This window comes from Sarcophilus harrisii, chromosome 2, assembly GCF_902635505.1.
Source record: "Sarcophilus harrisii chromosome 2, mSarHar1.11, whole genome shotgun sequence".
Taxonomy (NCBI): Eukaryota; Metazoa; Chordata; class Mammalia; order Dasyuromorphia; family Dasyuridae; genus Sarcophilus; species Sarcophilus harrisii.
In genome coordinates this window covers 625,132,389-625,138,143 of record NC_045427.1, presented here as the reverse complement: position 1 = coordinate 625,138,143, position 5,755 = coordinate 625,132,389, and positions in this window count along the sequence as shown.

The window sequence follows — 5,755 nt, the reverse complement described above, 5'->3', positions numbered from 1 at the left end:
GTACAAGACTTAAGAGCAGTTCCAATAAAAGACCACAGATCCTGGATTCATATGTACCAACAATCAAAAGAACTAGGCCTGCAGCCAAAAATATCATATCCAGCAAAATCATCTAATCTGGAATGAGAAAAATTGGACATTCAATGAGCTTGCAGATTTTCAGGACTTTCTTTCAACTAAATCCAAATTTTACAGGAAATTTAATATTAGAGCCAATATCAAAGATTAATTTTAAGGAACTCAACATGGACAAACTGTTTAAACACAGACGAATTGTTTATATTTTTTACATGAGAAATGTATACTATATGTTTAATAGTCGCATCAAAAATAGGGTTTAAGGTAAAAATAATATACATGTTATACAAATGAGATGCAGAGGAATATACACAGAGGCATTATAGGGGGAAGGCTCAGAGTTTGGAAAACCTACTCACAAGGAGAATGGGTTAAATAACCCATTTAGGCAACACTACATTATAAGCGAAAAAGGTATAGCATCCTTGAAAATCTATAAAGAAATAAGAGGGGAGGAATAAGTGGATGGTAAAACAAAGGGTGAGGGAAGAAGACAAGGGAGGAATCCTTGGATTGAGGGAGGTTAAGTAATATAGCAAGGCAAGTTATGGAGCAGAATTTAATTAAAAAGTTAGCAGAAAAACATCTGTGTATATGGTGTGAATGTATGTGAGTGTGTGTGTGTGTGTATGTATGTATCTATATTAGTATACATAAGCATATCTTTTCTTATCTGTAGCTTGCTTAGGGGTAATGGGTAGGATGAAAGGGGGGGAAAGGAATAAAGTTCATAAGGCATGCAGTAGAGAACCAAGCAACAGTTTACAAGGAAGTACAGAAAAAATGGTTCCATGGATATAATTTCTTGAGTTAGTAATTTTTTGTTATATATTTTGAATCCTCCCTGGTGTTCTGCTGGGCACATGACAATATTCTCTTTTATTTTGCTTTATTTTGTTTTGTATTTATTTTTTGTTTTTCTTTTTTCCTTACTATTTTTCCAAATAAAATTTTTTTTTAAAAAAAAGAAAGAGTTTTTTTTAAATCTTGGACCCTTACCAGTAGGAACCAAAGAGACCAGTGCCCTAAAGAGATGAAATTCAGAAGCTGAAAGCAGAAACAAGAAAAGGCATAATACCAGACACCATAAAACTGATCATATAAGACTTCAACGATATACACCCTAAAAAGCCCATACCCCACATTCACATACTAAAGACTCCATGCTTGGCAGAGATTGTAACCTACACAGGATTAGGCCTAAGGAGAGGATACAATGACATTACCAGAAGCAAATGACTATACTTCAGTATAAGAGGAAAACATTGTCCTGAACTCAAGGGAAAGAAACCCAGGTTCTCCAGTTTTAATAAAAGGCAAATCCAAAAAATGAAAGAACAATAAAACTAGGAGAAAGCAGGATGGAAGAAGATTTCACTTTCCATACTTTTATTGATTGACCTTGGAATTTTAAATATATATGTTTATTTATAAAATATTTCCATATAATATATGTAAGTATAATTATATATAGTTATATATTAGTTGATCACTATACATAATTCTTATTAATATTCACACAATGTTTTGTTATTGTTACACTCATTTTTCAGTCAGTTCAGAATATTTGTGACCTCATTTGGGATTGTCTTGGTAAAGACAGTGGAATAGTCTGCTATTTTCTTCTCAAGCTCATTTTACAAGTGAGGACTCTGAGGCAAACAGAGCCAAGAGACTTGTCCATGTTCACACAACTAGAAAGTGTTTGAGCCTGGACTTGAAACACATACACACAAACACACACACATGCATTTTATGTAATATATACTTTATTTTATTTTTATATCATTTATTTTCACTTTAATTATATATGATATGTGTTTTGTAAGGCATATGCAAACATATATGTCACATACATTTACATAAAATATATTCTGAAGTCTGTTATACCAGAATGAGAATGGAGCACAACCTAATGCAAGCCACACCAGCATAACCTTATCCTCAGCAAACTGGGACCAACCCTTAGGTGTCTTGAATCAGTGATAGCAGTGCCACTTTCCAGACCACTTAGTCCACAGATAGTAAGGGATTAAACAACTATTTAGAAGGAGATTCCAGGGGCCTCTTTGCTAGCACTGAGGTAGAACTCAATTGCTTTACCCATACTTGGAACCAGATTGCAGTCCTAGGTGGTAGTTCCAGAGTGAAGAAGAGCACTAGTAGACAAGAGTTTTTAGCCACAATAGAGCAGGGACCTTCTTCATAGTTCCAGTGCAGAAAAGAGTGCTTGTTATCACTCAAAGACTAGAGCAGATACCAGGAGAGTAGCAAAACAACTTCTCAGTTAGACCATACCACCCTGGAAGAACTGAAAACTTACAAGTTCCTAGAAGTATCTCTGAAGATATTTTACCTGAACAAAATCCCTGAAGCCTAGGACAATGCACCCTTACTGGTGCACTGGAAGGAGACTCAACTTTAACAGTGTTACAAGTCAAGTAACAGACTAGAAAAATGAGCAAGCAACAGAAAAAGATTCTGACCATAAAAAATTACTGCAGTGATCACTACAGATCAAAAGACACATTCAGAAAACAATAAAGTCAAAGCTCCTACATTCAGAGCCTCCAAAAACCCCTGTGAATTGGTCTCAGGCTGTGGAAGAGCTGAAAAAGGATTTTGAAAATCAAATAAGAGAAGCAGAGAAAAAAATTGGAAGAGAAATGAAAATGAGGCAAAAAAATCATGAAAAACAAGAGACAAAAAATATTGAAGAAAATAACACCTTAAAAAACAAAGTATGCCGAATGTTGAAGGAAATACAAAAAGTCAATGGGGAGAAGAAAGCTTTAAAAATCAAAATTGTACAAATGGAAAGAGAGACAAAAATTCACAGAAGAAAAAACTCCTTAAAGAATAGAATTGGCCTGAGATACCACCTCATACCTCTCAGATTAGCTAAGATGACAGGAAAAGATAATAATAAATGTTGGAGGAGGTGTGGGAAAACTGAGACACTAATGTCTTGTTGATGGACTTGTGAATGATCCCACCATTCTAGGGAACAATTTGGAACAATGCCCAAAGAGCTATAAACTGTGCTTATCCTTTATTCCAGCAGTGTCACTATTGGGTCTGTATCTCAAAAAGATAATTAAAGAGGAAAAGGACTGACACATGCAAAAAATGTTTGTAGCATTTCTTTTTATAGTGGCAAGGAATTGGAAATTGAATAAATGTCCATCAATTGAGGAATGACTACAAGTTAAGGTATCTGGATGTAAGGGAATATTGTTATTCTATAAGAGGTGATCAGTAGGCTGATTTCAGCAAAGTCTGGAAAAACTTACATGAAATGATTGCTGAGTGAAGTGAGTAGAACCAGGAGAACATTATGTAACAATCAACTACGATAGTCTTAGCTCTTCTCAGCAATATGGTGATTCAAGACAACTTTGAGAGACTTCAATAGACTTCAGGATGGAAAATGTCATCTGCATCTAGAGATAGAACTATGGTATCTGAATGCAGATCAAAGTGTACAATTTTGACCCTTTTTTGGGTTGTTTTTTCTTTCTCATGTGTTTTCCTTTTTGGCATCATTTTTCTTTCATAAGATGACAAATATGGAAATATGCCATCAATTGAGGGATGGTTGAATAAATTGTGGTATGTGTTTGTGATAGAAGATATTGTGCTGTAAGAAATGGTGAATAGGGTGCTATCAGAAAAAAAAACAAAACAGGAAAGACTACTATAAGCTGATGCACCATGAAAGGTACTGTATATAAAGTACAGCAATATTGTAAAGTTATCAGCTATAAATGGCATTATAATTCTCAGCAAAACAATGATCCAAGACCACTCTGAAGGACTTATGATGAAAAATATTATCTGTACCCAGAAAAAAGAACTGATGGTGTCTGAATAGAGATTGTAGCATACTTTCCAACTTTATTTTTTGAAGATTGTTTTTGGCTTATATTTTCTTTTACAACATGACTAATATAGAAAATTTTGCATTGCTACATATGTATAGCCTACATTGAGTTACTTATCTTCTCAATGAGAGGGTGAAAAGGAGAAAATCTGAAATTCAAATTTTTAAAAATAAATGTTAAAAGTTATTTTTATATGTGCCTGGGTAAAAAATAAAATACTAAATGAAAAAAAATCTGTTAAAATATTGAATATATACCAAATATAGTTAAGGTTTCCTTTATAATCAGTCTTCTATGTTTATGCACTCAAAAACATGATTCCAAGAAAGAGTATATACAGACTTCATCAGATAGCTCAAAGAACCATGACACAAAAAGGTGAAGAACCCCACTTTTAGTGCTTGTCTTGCTCCTGACTCAACTTCTTCACTTTACCCCTCTGCTCTCTCTAATCTCTCCCTCTGGAACTATAACTCAGTGACCTTTAAGGTTCTTACTGGTTTTAAAACCATGATCCTAAGATCCCATGAACTCTCTCAGAGCTCCCTGAAAAATCACTGGAGGAAGGTTAACTACTTCTGCATTTGCTAGCCTAACTGGGGCTGACACTCTAGACCCCAAAGGCATCACATATATCATTCCTTGTCAGAAGGGCAATACCAGTTTGGAAGTGAAGAATAATTGCATTACAATACTAAATGAACAAATTAGGAAGATATCGAATCTAATGTTGGAGACCTTGAAAAAGGTAAGCATTCAGCCAGAACAAGGATGTGGAAAGAGAAATAGAAACTAAAATTATGGGCCTTCTTTCCCAGTCAAAATCAGTTCTGCTGTTCATTGAAGGAACCCAATAAGAATTATAGTATCAGATAAAGTGATTTTAAAGATTGTGACAAATGTTTGCCTCTGATGAATAATCTATTCCTCCCTGAAATAATAGATTGGAATAAAATCTACTCCAGAAAAGTCATTATGCTACTGGGATTTGTGGATCTCAGAGGTTTTGATAAGTGGCAAGAATCAAAATATAGATGTGAATTTTTGGAAATTGGCAAGTGACCAAAGGCAGCTTGGTGCACAGTGAATAGAGTCAAGAACACCTGTGCTCAAATTATGCTTCAGGCACTTCCTGAAGTGGTACTTTGTATGACTCTGGGCAGATCAGTGAGCTCAATTTTCCTCAACCATAATAAGAAGATAATAATAGCCTCTATCTCTGAGAGTTATTATGAAAATCAATGAAATAATTCATGTAAATTGCTTTGGAAACCTTAAATCTCTGTGTAAATGCTAGCTATTACATGAACATATATAGTGTCTATGTATCAGATTATTATATATAATGCTAGCTATATCTCTTTGTTGAAAAAAGCCACGTCTATCACAATTGATCATTGTATAATCTTACTGTTGTCATGTACAATGATCTTCTGGTTCTGCTCACTTCACTTAGCATAATTCATATAAGTCTCTCCAGGTCTTTCTGAAATCATACTGCTGATCATTTCTTGTGGAATAATAATATTCCATTACATTCATATACTATAATTTATCCAGCCATTCTCTAACTGATGGGCCTCCAATTGATGGGCATTTATTCAATTTCAATTCCTTGCCACTACAAATTTTTGCACATATAGATCCTTTTCTCTTTTTTTATGAGATAACAGTTGTAAAGCACTTAGCAAAGTACCTGGTACAAAGTAGGTGCTTAATAAATGCATATTTCCTTCCTTCCTGCTATGAGTATAGAATACTCCATACAATATCAGACTCAATCTGTGTCAGTC